Raw genomic sequence first — 23,058 nt, forward strand, 5'->3', positions numbered from 1 at the left:
ATTTTTGTGTATCCCCTCACTGCTTCCAGTTGTTATGACATCCCATGAACACTTTAAAATATTCATGATAGCTTTTGACAACTCTATAACCTGTAAATCCACTTCGCTATCTAATTACACTTTGACATCAACACCATAGATATCTACATATAACTGCTAGAACGGAAGTTCAGAGACAACATTTTGAAGATGGCTGCATGCTAGTTTCTATGGTGCACAAGGCCTACTATTTCATTTACTATGTCTTATAAATTGTACACAATATACTAAACAGTATACTGCCTTGCAAAGGTAAAATGCAGTAACTACAGATTTTTGTCAAAATCGGGCTACGGTCAAAAACGCAAATCGAAATCGCAATATCCATAACAAAATCAGGATATTTTTTTTTTGGTCCATATTGCACAGCCCTTCTTTGTAGAGCAGTATATTATTCAGTAAAATTCAGTAAGTAGTATTCCTTTCTAAACATGGCCTCTGTAAGAGCATCTCATATTGTCAATCAAATTTCCAAGCTGATGACTTCTCTTGTCCTAGCAGGTTGTTAAGCCATGGCAGCTCTAATCACATGCTCTCTAAGAGGTACATTATCAAACAATGTCAGGTGGGCTGAGACAGGATGGACTTCTACAAAAGGCCACCTGCATAAACAGACATGTTTGATGAATAGGTTGCCAGAATTGATTTGGCTACACATGACTAATATACTGACATTAACAAAAAATATAAATATATATATCCTTAAATTCTTTATTAAATATAATATTAATATCTATTTCCTAGTCCCAGCCTAAATAAAATAAACTTTTGCGTAGCGGTGAATAAATAGACAACTAAGAAAATATATAGTTTGTCTATATTTTCCCAGTGATTGCTGGTATTGGTTGTTTGTATATTTAAAAAGCTCTGCATCCGTACCTGTCATTAGCTTCAGGCTGCATATTCATTAAAAATCATACTGTCTGCCTCATTCTATGAAATGGAATATACATGAGATAAGTGAAAGGAGCTGTTATAACAACTCGATGATAATTGAAAGTAAGAAGATATATGTAGACAATGTGTAATTTGTAATGTTTACATCCTGCATTCATGACAATACAGCTAGCATGCTAACCTTGGCCATAGTATGTACTGCATCCGTTACACCTTTTCTTGAATTTAATGATGGAATTTGTGAAAAAATAGTCCACGTAAGGTCATGAAAATGATACTTGTTATATTAAAGAAAGGCATGTATTGCTACTGCAAAAATGGTTGTTGGATGATGTGAGTGTTACTATGGCAGACAGGTAGGAGGAATAGTCAGTGGACAAAAGAATAATAATTAGAGACACATCAATGTGTCACAGATGTGAATGGTTTACAGACAGTCCAAAAATGTAAATGTTTAGCATTCGCCATGTGTTCCTGCATTACAAACAATATAAATCAGCCTCCGAAGGTCACTTTGAAGGTCGAACAATCAAAATAGCCATGCTATAAGATCGTTTCAAACAGCATTTCAAATAAAAATGAATTAAAATGTGAGATCCGAATAAATGTTATTTTTGAGCACCACACATTTCATCCCTCCAAAGCACCCTTACGAAAATTGAGAGCTCATGGCAAATTTGCTGCAAACATACGGCAAATTCGCCACTGAGAAATTTCACATGCATATGAGGTTTGAGATGAGGTTGAATGTCAGTGCTTGGGCCACTTCTCTTCTCTATATACACAATATCACTGGGACCCATCATTCAAGCACATGGGTTCTCATACCACTGCTATGCCGATGACATGCAGCTCTACTTGTCTGTCCAGCCCAACGGCACCATGGTGACTGCCTGTTTGGCAGAGATCTTGGCCTGGATGAAGGAACATCACCTGCAACTCAACCCAGTGAACACTGAGCTTTCCAGCCAACCCTGCTGTTGAACACAACATCACCATTCAGCAGGGTTCAACTACACTGTCAAAAAAAATCCTGTTAAATTTACGGTAAAAACGGGCAGCTGTTGTTGCCAGAAATTCACAGTAACAAATATGGCAACCACATTTCTGGCTTGTGATGTCATTTTGATGCTTGTATATTCTATAGTGCATTAACGTTGTTTTATAGTATTAATAATAAACTTGATATATTAACCTTCCGAAACGGTAAAAATCTGCTTTTCACTTTATAATGTATTGTTAATCACCATAATTACAGAAGGGCACATGATGACATGAAGTTTATCAAAAGTGGCTCTTCCAGAAGCAATGTCCAATAAACATGTAGAGACAGACAGTGCTCAGTCTCACATCAGGGTAACGCATGTGAGATTTAAATAATGCAATAAATATTAACTAAACTACATCAAATATAACACAGAACAACCCAAAGTAGATAACTGTTATTAAAAATAAGAAGAAACATCACTATTCCCATAAAATATAATGAAATGAATTGGGTCACGCAGGGAATTCTGGACAAGCCCAATTCTTGGTTTTTACTATGTGTACAATAACGCCTTCCAAAAAGGTCAGAAAACAAGGGGTTACCATCGATATCCAACTCAATTTCACAGACCACATCTCAAAGATTGCAAGATCATGTAGATTTACACGCTACAATATCAGGAAGATAAGACCATTCCTCTCTGAACATGTCACACAACTGCTTGTTCAGTCACTTGTCATAACTAGACTGGACTACTTTAATGCTCTCATTGCAGGCCTGATTAGATCATTAGACCTCTGCAAATTATCCAGAATGCAGCAGCACGTCTGGTCTTTAATGAACCAAAGAGAGAGCATATTACACCACTCATCTCTCTTCACTGGCTGCCGGTTGATGCACGTTCAAATTCAAGGCTGGCATCCAAAACAGTCACTGGGTCTGCTCCAGCATACCTAAAATTATTTCTTGTTTCTTGGGCCTTGTTGTACCAATCCAAAGAATCACCTAAACACTTTCCTGGACTTTCAGTTTCACTGTACCATGTTGGTGGTATGACCTTCCCAACTCAATCCGTGAAGCAGTCTTTGTCTTCAAAAAATGGCTAAAACACATATTTTCCACTCATTCACTCTTTTAAAATAATAATAATAATAATAATAATAATAATAATAATAAATATATATATATATATATACTTTTAAAGTGCATGTAAACACTGACTGTGGTGCTTTTAACATTGCTGGTTGTTTGACTGGTCTGACATCACTTTCTGGCTCAACGAATGGCATGAGTTGGAGCAGGACTTCCTGTGTGGCCGAACCATGCAGGATTATCATTATTTTTGCAATTGATTTATTTTTCCAAACTTGATGCCATTAAGTGATGATGTTAAAAGAACTGTTGAATCTTCACTCAAACGAATCGTTCGAAAGAAAAGGTTTGCGGAAATTAGTCAGATTTTCTGTCAATACTAAAATAGATACTTTAATAGGAATGTGTATTTGTAGTAAATAGTAAGAGTAAATAGGGGAAGAAATCAAAAGTCTATCCTTTCTTAAGCTCAGTTAAAGTGTTTAAATGTAATAGTTCCAGTAAACAGTCCAGGTTTGATTATATTAGATCAAATTAGTTCATTGAAATCAGCACTGCTTATTTGAGTTAACTTGTCTAAATACAAGATACAAAATACTTTTATGGCTTATTTTGTTCTGTGCTCTACTGTAACCTTAGAACTTGCATTTTTTGTTACTCTGGTTATCTGAAATACACAATAAGACCAATATCAATAAATTGGCTTTTTTTTAATATATTTTAATTTTTCACAAGAAATGTTTTCTACTGACATTAATAACATTCAAGGGTTTTCTAATTGTGTTCCAAGTTGTTCTTTCTTTAAAAATGGCTTATTAATCTTTCCTCCAGTGCAATATGTAAATGTATTACTGTATCTCGTCTCTTGTGAAGCATCAGTTGCAGTGGGAAAGAATATCACAAAGGTGAAATACAATTTTGTCTTTAGCTTTACTAGTGATGTATTGTACTGTGAGTGTACTGTGAGGCAGATAGCAATGGACTTGCACTTATAGGATGTGGGATGTTACGGGCAGCTAAGTCCTCTATTGTAAGTCGCTTTGGATAAAAGCATCTGCCAAATGAATACATGTAAATGTATTGCAAATGCATAATGCTGATTTCCACAAAAATGTATTTCTAAAACAAAATAAAACAAATCGCAGTTTACAGATACACTACAATGGGAGTGAATGGGACCAGTCCACAAACACTAAAATACACATGAAATAAAAAAAATGGTTAGCATTACAAATGTTTACATGATTTTAGTGTGATAAAACACTTACTAACCTTACCTGTTTGAAGATATATTGAATATTACAACTGTGTTGCCATGACAACTAAACACTGTAATTGTGTTATTGAATATTTCTTTACAAAGATAAGGTTAGTAAGCGATTTTATCACACTAAAATAATGTTAACATGTATAATGTTTACATCTTTTGGCTATACTTTTAAAGCTATGTGCGTTTTAGCATTTATGGACTGGCCCCATTCACGTCGATTGTAAGTGCCTTCATTTTTTTTTTTTTTTTTGTGGTAAACAACATTATGCCACAAATGCTGTTGATTAAGCTTAGCTTGTATTGAACCCAGACCATTTCTTTAACAATGTTGCTTAATTTTATATTGTCGGAAAAATCATTGCAAATATACATTACAAGCTGCATGTACAGTAACCAACATAAAAAGATTTGTTGCCAGATCACTGCCCACTCACGTGTAATATAACATCTGCTGTGCAAAGATTATGATGTACTGCAGCACAAAAATCTCACAGGCAAACTCAACAAAGAATGTGTTAGTGTTACAACATGTTCATTATACCTGCTCACATGTGCATGAGAAGAATGCAAGCCCACGCCCAACACTTTCTCTCACTCTATCCTCCTTTCCATTTATTTCTCTCTCTCTCACTTTCTTTCATCTTCTCCAACAGATGTTTGACTTCAAGCTACAATGCATGTGACGGCAAAAGCCGCAGTTTAGCTAGACTAAATCTGTCAGAAAGAAATCCCTTTCAAACAACAATCTTACCAGTAATGGGTTAATATTTCTCATTAAATGACAACTAAACGAATCACTGAACTTCATAAACTGTTTAACAAGGCTGTGGTGAGCAGTGAGAATTGGAAAAACTAAGATCCTCAGTAAATTTGTCTGTCGCAGAATGTAAACAGGTTTTTGGAATAACAAGAGTTATTCAAGCAGTACTGGACAATACTCAACAGCAAGTCACTAGACCAATACTGCAAGACTTCACTCAGTATCATTACTTTTCATTCCTAAATAAGGGGTTTCTGTGTGCCTGCACATATATGCATGGCAGCACAGGCCATGTAACAGTTAAGAGGAAATTAGCCTGTTTTGAGGACCTGAGGGTGTGCATTCGTCCACAGTGTACAGGCACGTTTTTTTAAAGGTACAGGGGCCCAATTCAAGAAAAATCTTCTTAAAAAAGGTTAAGTTTTTTCTTAATTAGGTTAGGAAATAAGAAGAAAATAGTGGTTTAAAAGAATTTCACTCTTAAGAATGTTTAGTGAATTTGGCCCCAATCACCTAAAAATGCATATTGTGTCATTTACTATCATACCCTCATATCATTTCTTTTCAGACTTCTGAAGCCATACTATAGTTTTATGTGAGGATCAGAAAGAAACTTAAATTGTTATTCACAATTTTGAAATGTGAAATCTCATTAGAACTCACATAAAAAATTACAAAAATGTATACCATTACAATGGAAACATGTATATACTTCATACTGTACCCCCCCCCCCCCCCCACCCCACCCCCCTCCAAATATATGCCCTTGTGTTATTATTGTATGTGTTTATAATCTGAAGATCATCTCAAAGGCTATTAATCGGCCGTCTGTGAACATGTGGAGTGGTGGTGGCATAGTGAAGGTTGCTGTTTCAAACCCCACAGCCACCACCATTGTGTCCTTGAGCAAGGCACTTAACTCCAGGTTGCTCCAGGGGATTGTCCCTGTAATAAGTGCACTGTAAGTCGCTTTGGATAAAAGCGTCTGCCAAATGCATAAATGTAAATGTAAAATGTAAATGTCACACTGAACGTTGTAAGATTGCCGATTTTGCCATTCGATGAGAGAAATCCTTTAGGATTCCCGAAATTTGTCTCGTGGCCAAAATCGTACAGTGTGCACCTGCCTTTATGATAAACAGAAAGTTTAAAGTTTAAAATAATTGTTGTCCTAACTTTTTATACATGTAATTATGGTTCTGTTCACTGTGCCTCACTTTGAAAAGTCTAATTTTATTCCACTAAGTGCACAAAAAAAAAATTCTCTATCACATTCCATCCCAAAATACAGATCTGATATTTAGTGGCGCTTTAATGCATTTTTGAACGGTAAATGGTCTGCACTTATATAGCGCCTCTTTAAACTTAGTTGTATTCAAAGTGCTTACACTGCATCTAATTCACCCATTCACGCACATATTCATGCACCAATGACGGCAGAGCTGCCATGCAAGGCACTAGCCTGCCATTGGGAGCAACTTGGGGTTCAGTGTCTTGCCCAAGGCACTTCGGCATGTGGAGTCGTGTGGGCCAGGAATCGAACCGCCAACCCTCCGATCAGTGGCCAACCTGCTCTACCACCTGAGCCACAGTCACCCCTGATAGCCCTCACAGATGTGCTCGTCAATAGACATTCAGTCTAATTTTCAGTGGAAACCCTCTGGACAGAGAGTAGACAGAGGGTGTACTGTATGAATGTGCATCCCTTAAAGAGGAAATCAGAAGTGGAGGAATTTGGGTGTGTAATGCTCAAATCCATTTTTCCTCATTAAAAGAATACAATCAGTCCTGACAGAAGTAGAATCTCATAAATTAATACCTTTGCATTCTAAAAAATACTTCTGGCAGTTTGGGTCAGTTCTCTCTCTCTAGCTTTGCTTAGAACAGAGGGGGAAGTATGGGCTGATGTGGGTGGCCTTCAATGTATTTTTCCCTAAGTCCGGAGGCAAACCACCCACTTCAAATCAGGTTTTATTCTGGTACTCACTGTTACAGGTTTTTCTTCTCCATGGACAATTGTTTTTCAAAGATCTTTCAAAGCTGACTTCTCTTTGAATGCTGTAATCGCCCACAGCTCGTGTAAGGGGCAAACTCTCTGGGAGAACCTTAAAAGGTTGCAGTTTTCTGTATTTTTTATCTGTCTTCCCAGTGCATGAATTTTCCTTGAGGGTTTCTGAATTCTTTGTAAGCAGGGCCAAAGATAGTGCCAGTTTGCGAGGGAAAGACTGTGAGAAACAGATCAAAACATTACAAAAGTGCCCTGGAGGGACATATTTTCTTTCGTTTTATTTTCACTACCATTGGCTTACAAAATTATCACACTTAAATCAGATCGACTCATTAGCTAAAAGAGAAACTTATCTTTCATCAACTTAAAATCATGCAAATAATTAAATAAATGTAATGAATATATTATATTTACATTAAAAAAAAATATTCTGTTCAGTGTGATTTACTAAAGCTTGATCAGAATCGGAGCTGATCAAGATCACACTTGTGTGAGCGTGCATTTGCGTATTTCCACTTGTGGTGGAATTCAATAATCATTTGATGTGTTATTTTAATATACACTCACTGAGCACTTCAACATGTTCTTCTGCTGTTGTAGCCCATCCGCCTCAAGGTTTGATGTGTTGTGCATTCTGAAATGTTATTCTGCTCACTACAATTTTACTAAGTTAGGCTACTGTAGCCGTTCTGTCAGCTCAAACAAGTCTGGCCATTCTCCACTGACCTCCCTCATCAATAAGGCATTTCCATCCACAGAACTGCTGCTCACTGGATGTTTTTTGTTTTTGGCACCATTCTGAGTAAATGTTGTTGAAAAAAATGACTGTTGTGTGTGAAAATCCCAGCAAATCAGCAGTTACAGAAATACTCAAACCAGCCCGTCTGACACCAACAATCATGCCACGGTCTAAATCACTGAGAACAAATTTTTTCCCTCATTCTTATGGTTGATGTGAACATTAACTGAAGCTGCTGACCTGTATATGCATGATTTTATGCACTGCACTGCTGCCACACAATTGGCTGATTAGATAATCACATGAATAAGTATTTGTACAGGTGTTCCTAATGAAGTCTTCAGTGAGTGTACTTATCATAATATGTATTTATAAATATATTTTGTTGCCGGTCCACCATCCCCCCTCCGCCGGCATATGCTGCCTTTATATGCTTTTTGGAGCTTCAAAGTTTTGGACCCCATTCACTTGCATTGTATGGACCTACTGAGATATTCTTCTAAAAACCTTTGTTTGTGTTATGCAGAAGAAAGAAAGTCATACAGATCTGGGATGGCATGAGGTTGAGTTGAACTATCCCTTTAACATACATAGGCTGATTTAAGATGTTTTTTTCAGCAGGAAGGACTCACCATCTCCTCTGCCTAATCTAATGCGTTTGAGGTGATTCATGTCCAAGGGCGCAGTGCACAGTTGGAGGCTTACAATATTTCATAGAGTAGACACTTGAATTTTGAGCTCCACATACAGTACATAAATGTTTGTCTTCGTAATCTTTTTAATCTTTCAGACTAGTTTCAACAGTAATCTTTTAGGCATGTTTTGCCTCTTAGACATCCATTTAAAATGTAATTGGGTAGAAGTTTGCACATGTTAAAATGACCAACAAATGAATCTTGCAGTTCATTGAAATGCAGTGCAAATTGGATGCACAAGTTCCCATTTTGTTAAAAATGCTGCATTTATTAAAAAGTGTTGAAAGCTAAATCGAAAAGTACGGGAAGTATGTAGACACTCAGTGGCATTTATGACAGCAAATCTTAATGGATGTGGAAAGCAGGGCCAAGTATGGCAATTACTGAGTGGTTATTTCAGCTGGTGCTGCTTTCCATAAATAATGCAAGAGTGGAGATCATTTCAACCTTTATGAGAAGAGCTGGTGGAATTCAGGTGCAGGTCACTTGGAGCTCAAGATTCAAGTGTCTACTCTATGAAATATTGTAAGCCTCCAACTGTGCACTGCGCCCTTGGACATGAATCACCTCAAATGCATTAGATTAGGCAGAGGAGACGGTGAGTCCTTCCTGCTGAAAAAAAACAGCTTAAATCAGCCCAAGCTGGTTTGTTGGTCTGTTTGCAGTATTAGAGTAGTTTTGGGGACTTGCCAGCTGGTCAAACTGGAAAACCAGTTGGCGAGGCTGAGAGACTTGCTATAATGACTTAAAACAGTTAAGACCAGCAAACCAGTGTAAACATTAAGCTGTTTAAGCTGTTTTTTTTTCAGTAGGGTTATTCTTGAATCTGCTGGGGGGAAAACATCTTAAACTAGCCTAAGCTGGTTTGCTGGTTTAACCAGTCTCGCAGTTTGGTCAGGCTGGTATGTTTGCTGGTATTGGGTTTTTGGTCCTTGTCAGATGGTCAGACTCGGAAACCTGCTAGTCGAACCAACTTTGCACCAGCTTGACCAAGCTGGGAGACCAGCTAGACCAGGTTAAACCAGATAAGACCAGCAAACTAGTATAGACTGGTTTAAAACAGATTCTTAGATTGTCAGCATGGTTAATCTAGAACCTGCTGCTGTCCTGCTGGAATAAAAAATACAAATCTTAAGCTAGGCTAGGTTGGTTAGCTAGCTAGTCTTTTAGCTTAGCAAAGCTAGTTAGGCTGGTCTGTTTTGATTGTTTTAGGAGGGTTTTTCAGGTGACCAGTTTGGGAAACCAGCTGGCTGACCAGCAAAACACCAGCTTGGCCAGCTATGAGACCAAATTAACCCAGCTAAGTTCAGCAAACCACCTTAGGCTAGTTTAAACTTAAACTTTATCCATCATATATATTGTAGAACGCTGAGGCAACTATAAATAAATAAACCTTTATCTACAAAGGGGTTTTGCCAAATTTTTTCCTTAGAATCAAGCACTTATCAGCACCAATGCCGCTTTAAAATAGACATTTTGAATGGTTTAAGTGAGCTGATTAACCTTATTTACCACAAGAATTAAACATCCACTCAAATTTAATCTCTCTTCTTTGAGCGGTCTTCTCCCATCTCTCACAAAAGCATACCCACAAAGGCCCTCTAAAATAACATTGAATAGGTATGAAGTTTGTAATAATATAAATCGAATGCCTCGGCTTGAGCCCTAAATGGTTGTCTAAGTCTACCGAATGGATCTTGAAGAGAGTAGGAAACCTCAGCCCTCTAAATGAGCTTTCAACCCTCCCAATGTCACATCGAACATTAAGGCAACGCTCGGGTGGCTGTGGACATTCCCCTGGGAGGGCCCATGAGCACTTCCATTTTCCCCGATAAAGCCTGCTGCCTTCCTAAATGAGTCCGGTATCTCCACTTCGAGAGGCCATTAACTCGGTGGGTTGAGGTGTATGGATGGCCATTACTGAAGTTTAATGCTCGTCTTACCGCTCATGTTCAATGTTGCTGAACTTCAGTCCTTTTTTCTTGCTTGAGCATTGTGGATATGTCCGCATACACACCAAACTGCCATTTGTCGGGATAGTTTACCCAAAAATGATCCCCTTGTTGGTGATGTTGCTCCAAACAATATTCCGTGGAACAAATAAGCGATGTTAGGCCAGTGTTTCCCAACCGTGTGCCGTGAAATTTGGTCAGGTGTGCTGTGGAAAATTATCAGATTCCACAAAATAAATAAATGCATGAATAAAAAATTTAAATAAATAATCAGGGGTCGGGCTCCAGCTTGATTGAGTCGCATGCTTGGCAACCGCAGTCCTACCGGAGCGGATCGCTTGATTGGTTAGAGCTACGGCCAATCGCGCGCTTGGCACAGCAGTGTGTACACAGTAAATCTGTGTCTGACAGGAATGGAGCTTGAACTCTAAAGAAAAGGCACTCGTTAAACTTTCGTCTTCCTTGTTCATCAAGGAGAGAAAAGGGTAGAAGAGCTACGATTAATGTGTAAAAGTGTGTGATGTTTATATGTTACATGAAGGGGATTTCACATACAATGGTGAATATATTGAAATCTATAAAGTGGCGCTACTTTACACCAAAGTGTTTTTCAACACACGTTTTTGCTTCACAAGTCATGTCTTTGCAAGTACAAAGCAACACGAAACATTTAAAAAATGTCCAAATTTGTGAAGAGATATTGAATGTTCTTTTAAATATTACCATTATCGTTTCCGAGTCTCAGAGAGAGACCCCAGTTATTGAACTAATTTAAATTCACCAAGACGACGATACGGCCTAAACATAAACAAGACCTTTCATTACTTTCTGCTATCAAAGCAACTGCCACTTTTTCCAATGTTTACTCTGCACATCTCCAGCTTTCTTGCGTGGCAAACTCGTAACACTTTCTGCAATGCTTGTCATGTGGAGGGCAATGCATCGCTTGACACTGGCGTTGACACCTCGACTCATCTCATGTTAAATGCACTTTACAATAACAAAAGAACATTATTGAAACTCAAAATGATTATTTTTAGGCTATTATTGTCATCTTTTCTGATAAAAGTCTTACTCAGCAGTTTAATCTGTGGGGAAATGATACTGTGATCCGCTTTGTGTTTATAATTACATTCTACTAAAGTCAGTAGATTTGTAGTAATGCAAGTTTTAATGTTGGAGAAGGACATTATTGAAACACACTATTATTAGACTATTATTGTTGTCTTTTTGATTAAATATATTTCTCAAACAGAAGGAATACTCTAGATCTGCTTTGTTCTTTTAATGCTTAAACACTGAAGTCTCTTGGCAGATTTCAGTCGTGAACGATTCAAAATGATTCAAAGACTAACACACAGCACATACACACATAAGACACATTTGTCGCCACTTAGTGGAATCTCCAGAAGTGGTCACTGAACTAATCAGTTAATTACATTGATCACATTTGTGACAAAGCAAGCAAGCCACACCAAAATACGCATTCATTTTGCAGCTAATTTGACACATTTGTGCAGTTAATTTGCTCTACTTGAATCATTAAAATTGCTTGAGTTGGTGCTTTTAGTTCATTCTTAAAAAAATACATTTTCATGGACCAGTGATTCTCTCACCTTTTTTGCTCTTCATGAGTTTGCATTCCTGTAATTTGTTGTGGCATTTCAAGAATTCATTTGCAAGAACAAACCAACAAATTTGTTGTTTTTTCATTACACAATCAGCGCTCTTGCCACCTGTGGCCTCATTACACAGCATACCTATGTGACTTCATAGTGGTGTGCCGTGGAATATTTTATGTGTAAAAAGTGTGCCATGGCAGAAAAAAGTCGGGAAACACGTTGTAAGGCAGTATAGTGTCAGTCACCATTCACATTCATTGCATGTTTTTTCTTATGCAATGAAAGTGAATGGTGATTGAGACTAAAAATCTTCTTTACAAAATCCAACAACGATTGTATGTTGATGTTTGATAGTGTTTGTTGGAGTTTGTTGAGGCACTAGCTACAGATGTAGCATAAAAAAAAAGTTACATTTGCTCCAGAAAGGCTAATTTCTAAAATATTTAAGGCAAGATTAAAGTTTCAGAATGTATGATAAATAGGCCTCCTACTAATCTGGCAAGCACTTTTTGTCATGAAAATGATTTTTGACAGTTTCACAGACGTATGCGTAGGTGGTTTTATCCACCACACCACAAATGCTGATGGTGCAGATGGTTTATCAGACAAGTTGTCTATCAGCATATAATGGACAAGATTAGGCATGTAGATTAATAAAAACATTGGATTAGGTATGATTGGCACACATATTCTGCTAATATCAGGTCTTTCCTTCTGTATAAAAGGAACTCTTGGCACAGAAAGACAAGAGTCATTTTCTAAGGATTGATTTGAAGTTAAAAAAAAAAGTGACAAAGATTTGACAAATTGCAATCGACATATAGAGTGGATTGTGGTACGTCAGTGGTCAACTGGGTGGGTGAGTAAATCAATGTAATATACTTTGTGGCACCACTTCAGGGTGCAGGCACATGTGACAGAGTACAGTGGAACTGTAATGGCAAATGTGTTGCAGCTTACAGTAAAAAAATAAAATAAAATAAAAATCATTCAGTGACAGACATTATTTCTCCATTGTGTTTTTTTAAATATTTTTCTCTGATGTACCCCTACAGCCCCATCATTATGGTTATATTGCCCCATCATCAACATCAAACCATAAATGTGTTCCTTTTAACTTGGATGGATATCATTTAGAATTATCATTAATATAATAAAGTCATTTTTAAACTACAAAACTAATACTGTGTGGGATACTGTGGGTAAAACATAGACATTTTGCCTAAAAAGAAACCAAAAAACAAAACAAAATGGGACATTTCATGATCAGTGGTTAATTTTAACCTAACGCAACCCCATGTCCACATGCGTGGACGTTGTATTTTGGCTTTACTATACGCAATGCATAATTTAAATGAATAATAACTGAATAAATACTGCTCACAAGACTCTAAACTGTCATTTAAAGGTTAAATTTCTGCCGCATCAAGTCGCGTGACACAACAGCATGCCATCGATTTCCTTTATGCGCTCCTGTTAGTTCATTTGAATAACTTTCAACTATAACACAACTGTGGGTCATTTAAGTTCATTTTAATATACATTTTGTTATCACTGTACAATACTATTCTTCAATTCATAAACGTTAGTAAATGCTTTCCTGTGTATTTATTGTGCATTTTCACACTGACAATAAATGGATTAATCCACAAGCTGAGAACATTTTGCTTTCAGGGGCTTTACATGGAGTTAGGATGAAACTAAAGCGCATTTTGAACTGTTCTGAGACCAGTGCAAATAGACAGCACACTGGAGGTTAAGTCATTCACTAAACCAAGCGGGGCCAAGTGAATTCAATTCAAAAATCATACCAAACGTTCAGTTTCAGGCTCTAGATGATATTTGGACCACTCAACATGTTTGGCAGACATGGGACTATGGTAATCAGTACATAGATTCAGAATTTTTTAATGCTAAATTTTCTTCTAACATGGTTGGCAGTGATTGGATGATGATGAACATTACTTTAAATAAGAATTATTTATTCAGCTTTACAGAAAATCAACTGAAATGTCTGTAAAGTCTCAAAAACATGAATAACAAACACTCCTGGAATCATAATAAACAATTTGATGAAAAAAAAAAGACTTTCTATAGCTTGGTATTATTTTAAATTTCACAACATAGTCTTGCTGTCCGCATATGTGGACATACATTTTTAGGTATGTCCACTTTTTAGGTAAATGCTGTTCCGGGACCAACAAGGATGCTGATCTAGAAACATGTCCTACTTTGCTAAATCATGTTAAGCATGTCAGATCTACTACTATTGCATTTTATGTTGTAGTTCTTCAGTAATGTTGCAATTAGATTCAAGAAATTCCAAAGGAATAAATTAAACAGAAATACCACCACAGTATGAAGCAGAATGTGATTTTATTGTTGAGGAATAGAGAAGGTGGCTTGTGAGTTCAGATGTAATTAAGCATGAAAGATACATCACAGATGTCCCCCCTCTCTTTATAGATGTCAGCTGTTTCTTCAAATAAGCTTGTTCAAAAAAATGGGGCCAATTTTCAGAGCAGAAACACATGCACTGATAGTATCCCCAGTGCTAGAGCTGTTTAATTTTAATGCCTCTAGGTTGCAGTGGAGGTGCTTTGTACAAAAACAAACAGCATTTAGGCATCTTATTGGTGAATACCTAATGAGCTCCATCTCTTTGCATCAGTAACATAAGATATGTCTACTTTTATGTTTAGATACATTTTAAGGGCAGAGAGGACTGCTGGAGGTGTCGATTCCACAAGGACCAGCTGCCAGCTTTGACTTCCACCTTGAGTCAAACAGACTTCATCACATATACCTTGGGTAGACAACAAATGCACGTCAAAATCAATATATAAGTGGCATATGAGTCAGTTCCAGGAATCAAGTGTACAACAGAGCTATCGGCAATGTAAAAAGCAAAGTGAAGATGAAAAAGAAAGAAAAGAAAGGACATTGCAACGAAAGTTTCAGAGGCTGTGATGTCTTGCTTACAAAGAGGAATATGTACTAAAAAGGCATAAACTTGGGCTCTTTTCCAAACCTAGGGAACAGCCTTGCTTTCTACGGTCTACACTGGCAGCTGCCTTCTAAGGGGCAGTTCATGAAGAACCAGGGCTGGGCGATATGGCAAAATAATTAACACTATATTTATCACAATATACATACCATTACTGGGGTGGAACTGCAATCCACAAGTTTGTTTAACCTCAAAAATTAAACATAACATTTTACTTACTAGAGGGTAAGTTACCTTTAAAATATACTCAGTTTAAATTGTAATCCTACATAAGGTGTGTGACCTCTTTATAATCATCATCTGACACCAATGAAAGACTCCAAATTCCAGCTCAGTAAGTGGCAGTAATGCAGCCTGAGCCGACGGTCTCCATGGGCCTTGAGGACAAAAATCTTCCTTCCCTGTCCCAGGTAAGTGCTTCAAAGTCTCTAGACTCAGCACCCCAGGCTCCGCCCCGCCCACTGGTACGTCCGACGCTGTATTCCCCTTGGTCCCTCTCGCACGGAGCTTGGGGGCGTGGCTCGCGCTCCCCATCTCGTCGCGTTGGTTGATCAGGACCGCCCGACTCTGGCTATGCAATTCAGTTCACCAGGCGCCCGCCCAGGTTCAATGGCGGTAGACTTGAAGGGTGTGTACTTCCATGTCTCGATCCTTCCTCGACACAGACCCTTTCTCCGGTTTGCCTTCGAGGGTCAGGCATTTCAGTACAAAGTCCTCCCCTGGCGTCCGCATCCTCAACTATCTGGATGACTGGCTAATCTTAGCACACTCGCGGGACATGTTGTGTGCTCACAGGGACCTGGTGCTCAGGCACCTCAGCCGCTTGGGGCTTCGGGTCAACTGGGAAAAGAGCAAGCTCGTCCCGGTTCAGCGCATCTCTTTTCTCGGTATGGAGTTGGACTCAGTCTCAATGACGGCACGCCACACCAACGAACGTGCATAGTCAGTGCTGTGCTGTCTGCATGCGTTCAGACAGAACACGTTGGTCCCACTGAAATCTTTTCAGAGGCTCCTGGGGCATTGCATGTGCCGCCCCCTGCTGGCCTACAAGCCCAGTCTACCAGGGGTGTTGCGGCTTTAAACTAGGAAAATACATTATTAAAATACAAATTATTACATGTTTTAAACTATGATAATCTAAACAAAGAGTGAAATAAAGTTAAACCATTTCAACACTTAGGAACACCTGTACACCAAGTTATTCATATGATTATCTAGTCGGCTAATCGTGTGGCATCAGTGTAATACATAAAATCATGCAGATACTGGTCAGGAGCTTGAGTCAGTGTTCACATCAACCATCAGAATGGGGAAAAAAATTTGATATCGGTATTTCTGACCGTGGCATGATTGTAGGTGCCAGACGGGCTGGTTTGAGTATTTCTGTAACAGCTGATCTCCTTGATTTTCAAGTAGTGCCAAAAAAAAAATATATATATACAGTAAGTGACAATTTTGCAGACGGAAACGCCTAGTTGATGAGAGACATCAACGGAGAATGACCAGACTGGTTCTCAGAGTCTGACAGTCTTTCTGACCGATGACCCCTCTGTACAATTATATTGAGCAGAATAGCATCTCAGAATGCACAACATGTCGAACCTTGAGGTGAATGGGCTACAACAGAAGAAGACCATGTCAGGTTCCACTTCTGTCAGCCAAGAAACAGAAAGCAGAGGTTGCAGTGGGCACAGGCTAACCAAAACTAAACAGTTAAAGACTGGAAAAACATAGCCTGGTCTGATAAATCTCGATTTCTGCTGAGTTACACGGATGGTAGGGTCACCAGACAGTCTGGTACCAACAATCATGCCATAGTCAAAATCACTGAGATCAAATATTTTCCCTTTTCTGATGGTTGAAGTAAACATTACCTGAAGCTCCTGACCCATATCTGCATGATTGTATGCATTACACTGTTGCCACACGACTGGCTGATTAGATAATCGCATGAATAAATAGGTGTGCAGGTGTTCCTAATAAAGTGGTCTTGAGTGTATTTTCTTAAATATGTATGGCTTCCCTATAGTTCTGACATCATTTATAACACACCAGACAATTTTACCCCTAATAAAGTTTTCAAAAGGTAGTGTGCTTGTTTACAAAATCGACAAAGTGTCAGTGAAGATCATGCTTGAGATGAAATACAAGACAAGTGATGTTTGAAGAAAACTCAAGGTAATTATCACTTGTGAGCAGAATATTTTCATTGGGAGTGCTTTCCAATCAAGCTGTAATTTTGCCAAATTATGCAAAAACACTGAAAACATTAAATTGTGTGTATTAAGGATACATAAAACATAGCTATGAAATTAGCCTTAGTACCACAAATGATGCCTTTTTACAAAAAAAAAAAACAACAAAAAAAAAGTAATTTCCAACTCATCATTTCCACCACGGAATTCTATTAAACACAATACAGAAGATGTGGTGGAAATGATACTGTTGGGATTTTTCATTCTGTTTGCTACCTCAATTCAAACTCATGTATTCACCCTGCTGAATACAGGAGTGTTATCATGTAAAAATCCCTTCAAAACCAAAGAATATAAAAAATGTAATCGATTAATTCATACACTATCAGTATCAAACAGAAAGGCTTTGAGTTTTTCATTTAAAACTCACACATGCAATTCTAGCCAAAATCACTGAAGCACCTTTTTTCCCAAAGTGCCAACAGCCTCCTGTGTTATCTAATCACAAACAGCAGTAATGAGATTGGAAAATGTTCAATGAAGCAATTCCCACTTGGACTCAAAAAGAGACACTCTGAGCGATTGGCACCATTTTGTTTGGTGAATACACCTTGTGGAAAGCCTGATAAGGGATCTCAAGTGATTAGGTTGTATTCTTTGTACCAGATGAACATTGTCAATTTGTCTGTTTAGGTGCTTTCCTGAAAAAATATGGCCAGATTTAACAAGACATTAAGTGTAGATGTTTGTCCTCACTCTCAAAAGAACCGTAATTATCCAAAAAGATAATTTAACGGATTTAGAGTAAATAGAGGATGAAAGAGAAATATAGAAACACGCTAAAGCTAATGGCAACACACAGCGTGTTATTGAAATGTCACTTCCCTCGCCTGAAAAACGGGGAATGCTTCGGTGTAGTAAATGACTGTTAGTGTTCCATTTGGGACGATACTACACTTCGAAAATACATCAATTAAATGGCCGATTGCATAGTGTATTAGTGTGTCATTTGAGACACGTTTACATAAAAATTACAGTGCATTTGTATTTGTACTTACACTACAAACTGGTGTAAAATAGTGCAGAAGTGTGCAAATGGGAAGCAGATAAACTTGTCTGGCCTTAGCATATGCTATATCATTATAATATATATATTATTTTAATTGGATGTATTGAGTATGCCTCCATTGTTTCATGAATTATACCAAACAGGACATAAAAAAACATTAAATCCTGTACTGTGGGCTTTTAGAAATGAATACTTGAGTATATTTCACGCTCCACCATGTTCAACGTCCTCGCCATAATTCAAAACAACCAGTTCAATTGTCATCAAACAGTGTAACCATGTGGGTGATCATCATCATGCCTATTTACTGTACAGCTTTCATAGTTTTTTTTTCTTCTGTCAAGTCACAGCTCACAAGCGGTGTCTAATGAGACAGCAGTGTTCATAATTTAAAGGAATAAGTATCCAAACAGTCATAAAGTGATATGCCTCTGAGTGGCATGTGTGATAGGGCATTACAATTGTTTTGTCCACATTGGTAAATGAAAATCAGCATTAACACTTGCCTGTGGACAAAGCAACCCTTGTTTCTGGGATGGATGGATGGATGGATGGATGGATGGATGGATGGATGGATGGATGGATGGATGGATGGATGGATGGATGGATGGATGGATGGATGGATGGATGGATGGATGGATGGATGGATGGATGGATGGATGGATGGATGGATGGATGGATGGATGGATGGATGGATGGATGGATGGATGGATGGATGGATGGATGGATGGATGGATGGATGGATGGATGGATGGATGGATGGATGGATGGATGGATGGATGGATGGATGGATGGATGGATGGATGGATGGATGGATGGATGGATGGATGGATGGATGGATGGATGGATGGATGGATGATCAGTGGTAGACCATTATTATCTATAAATCACAGGCTAAAAATAAAGAGAGGAGACAAGCTGATAATCAAGCGTATGTGTATCAAGTGCATTTCTTCACTCGCAGCTGCACAGAAGTGAATAGCGCTGCATGAGTCAGTAAAAAAAGATATTGAGCTTGTTCCGTACGTCTTTTTAAGTTCACAGAAAGAACTACTTACTTTTTCTGTGCTTACTCAGAGATGCAGCACTCTGCATGGCTCTGTCTTAATTAATGACTAATTACATCCTATTGCTTCTAACTAGAATCACAAATTCAAGAGTGGTAAGGAAAAAAGAGAGTCTGAATCACAGGCATCATCTGCCTCTTCCTTTTTCTCTCTCATACTAAAATAAGACAAAGCCAAGAAAACGTGTTCCATCCTAATCCCCTTCAGTTTGTTTAAAAAATCCCATAGGAATGTGACATTTGAAAATCGGATTCATTCCAAATTGACATGGATATAGTGGAACTAAAAATACATTTCTCTACAATAAAATCACATTGGTAAGTAATTACAATATAAAGAAACAAGACACTAAAAGCCAGTAGTGCCCTGAGTAGTGTTCCTTGCCACAGTCTGCTTTGGCTTGCTCACTGGGGTTATAAATGCAATTATTATTTAATTACTTATTTTTAAACACAATTCACAATCATATTTTATCACTACACAATGATGACTAAGACATTATAGATATTACAGTTTCATTTTCTGTTAAAGCATGTATTTCTGTAAAGCTCCGATTAATCCTATGGTAAGAGAATTCCTTATTATGAAATTTATGCGGTCAAGGGGCATGATTTACTGAATTATTTTTCATTAAAAGAGGAAATTTAGAGGTTTTCAGATGTTATCGAAGGAAGTACTTTTTAGGTTATCTGACAAAACAATGCATCAATTTTATCATCATTATTTTGGCAAGATAAAACTAACTAACTTTTGTAGTTAATTGTGATTAAATGCAGATTTTAAAAGCTCTGAAATTTGACACTACTTTTGACCTACTTCTTTTCTTGTCAAAATTATTTATTTCCATCTTGGGAAAGAAAACAGAACAATATGTAGGAATATAATGATTTATTAACTTCCTTCACCAATATAAAGACAATGCACAAATATATCACCAATTCAAGTAACATTAAACGTTTCCCAGAGTCTAAGTGGGAGTTGGAAAAAACTAGCCCCCATATAGGTTGCATATTCACTGCGATGGGCATTAAATCCCTTAAAATCTCATCCTCCACAGTATTCATTTGCAGGAAGACTGTGGCTATATTACAGCAATCGTGAAGCTGGGTTCATGATTTGCATCAGGGTCATGTGCCGCTTTGAACTCACCATAAAACCGCTTGCAGACAAAAATGTCACATTCTGTGTTTTGGTGATAGTTGTGCCACATAGGCTAAAGAAATACTTGATTTCTAGCACACGTCCCATCTGGGCTTGTTTTGTAGCATAAACACTGTTTATGCTGTATTAACAGTAAATATGTTTAACATTCTTAATTAATCGCCTGAGATTGATGAGTTCAATAAAAGTTAAGCTCAATTGACAACATTTGTGGCATGATGTTGATTAACAAAAATGCATTTAAACTTGTCCCTCCTTTTCCTTAAAAAAAGCAAATATCTGGGATACAATGAGGCACTTGCAGCGAAAGTGAATGGGGGGCCAATCTGTAAACGTTAAAATAAAATATAGCCACAAGATGTAAACAATATGTTTGTTAACATGATTTTAGTGTGATAAAATCAATACTAACAAGTTATGTGTAAAGTTACAGTAGCAAGAAAAAGTATGTGAACCCTTTGGAATTGCCTGCATTTACGTTTAAATTAGTCTTAAAATCTGGTTTGATCTTCATGTAAGTTACAATAATGATAAATACATCTATTTTTACTAATAACACACACATTATTATATTGTTCTTGTAAATATTGGATACATCATTCAAACACAGTGTAGGTTTGAAAAAGTATGTGAACCACTAGGCTAATGATGTCAACAAAAGCTAATTAGAGTCATGAGTTGTCAAAACTGGCATCCAATAAATGAAACGAGATAGGAGGGGTGGATAAAAGCTACTTTGACTTATAAAAGCTACTCACATATTTTGAGTTTGCTATTCAAAAGAAGCATCTGCTGATATGGACAGTGCCTCGCAAAAATGAGATCTCAGAAGACCTAATCAAGAATTGTTGCTTTGCATTAAGCTGGAAAGGGTTACAAAGTTACCTCGAAGAGCTTAGATATTCATCTGTTCACAGTTAGTTAAATGAAGACAATTTAGTACTGTGGCTACTCTCCCTAGAAGTGGACATCCAGCCAAGATAACTCAATGGGCACATCGCTGAATGCTCAAATAGGAAATGAGTCATGAGTCTACCATACAGAAAACAATAAACAGGCATGTTGGTGTCCATGGCAAGAAACGATGAAGAAAGCCGCGGCTTTCCAACAAAAACATTGCTGTGTGCCTGAAGTTTGCCAAAGACAACCTTGACACTCCACAACGCTACTGAGAAAGTCTTTGGTGGACTGATGAAACTAAGGTTGAATTGTTTGGGGAGAATACACAGCACTACGTATGGCATAAAAAAGGCACTGCATACCGACATGAAAACATCATCATAAACAAAGAAGAACAGTGGAGGGAGCATCATGATATGGGGCTACTTTGCTGCTTCGGGGCCTGGATCAGAGCGAAATTAATTCACATGTTTTATCAAGATATCCTTCAGGGTAATGTCAGGGTGAATGTGTGTCAGCTGAAGCTCAGTAGAAGTTGGGTGATGCAGGAGGACAATGACCCTAAACATCAAAATAAATCCACTACAGAATGGCTTTAAAATCCGCCTTTTGGAGTGGCCCAATTAGAGCCCAGACCTTAACCCAATAGAGATGATGTGGAATGACCTCAAGAGAGACATTCCCACCAGACATCCTAAGCATATGGCTGAGCTAAAGCAGTTGTGTAAGGAAGCATGGTCCAAAATTCCTTCTGAAAGTTGTGCTGGTCTAATCCGCAGCTACCGGTAACGCTTGGTTGAGGTTACTGATGCCAAAGGAGGATGATCCAGTTATTAAATCCAAGGGTTCACTTACTTTTTGCACAGCACTGTGAATGTTTAATGGGATGTGTTCAACATAGACCATTAAATGAAATATTATAATTGTTTGTGTGTTGTTAGCTTAAGCCCATTGTGTTTGTCTATAATTGTGATGAAGATGAGATCAAATTGTATGACCAGTTCATGCGGAAAGCCAGCTAATTCTAAAGGGTTCACATACTTTTTCTTGCCATTGTAAGTGCTTTTATCAAATTATAAGCTTCACATTTCAGCCATTAAACTGGGGATGGGCATTTTGGTCATTTTGTCTACTCGAGTACTCTGACTAATTACTTGAGTACTCAAGGGGTTCATAACATGTTCATAACTGCATATTTAATAGCATTAAATAAACAAAAAACATAGACAAACGTCTATGAATGCTGCTGCATTGTGTCTTGTTGTTCCAGTGTAGCGTCTATTCATTATTATAGGTTGTTATAAAATAATGTTACAAAATGTACAAAATATAATGCATCATATTTTGTCATTAAGTGAAGATTCGCTGCCCAAATCTATGAAAGAATGTGCACAATGAATGTCTGTGTGATCTTCCTTCAGGTTACTGTAGTAATCTTAGTAAGTGCGCAACAGTTGTTGCTGTGATTCATGAAGCATTCCATTCAACTCAGAGAGTCTGAAATTCCACCTTTCAACTGGGGAAATCTAATATGGAAATTTGTGCGGAAATCTTATTTAAATGCGTCGAGATGCAGGTGTGTGTTACGACACGTTTG

The 23,058-nt window shown here is 37.8% G+C and overlaps 1 protein-coding gene across 1 annotated transcript in view; it reads right to left on the reverse strand.

Moving 5' to 3' along the window:
• LOC127660236 (polypeptide N-acetylgalactosaminyltransferase 18-like) overlaps positions 1-23,058 on the reverse strand; it is a 129,974-nt gene that overhangs the window by 91,080 nt on the left and 15,836 nt on the right. The window lies entirely within an intron of this gene.

The sequence above is a fragment of the Xyrauchen texanus genome, chromosome 2, assembly GCF_025860055.1.
Source record: "Xyrauchen texanus isolate HMW12.3.18 chromosome 2, RBS_HiC_50CHRs, whole genome shotgun sequence".
Classification (NCBI taxonomy): domain Eukaryota; kingdom Metazoa; phylum Chordata; class Actinopteri; order Cypriniformes; family Catostomidae; genus Xyrauchen; species Xyrauchen texanus.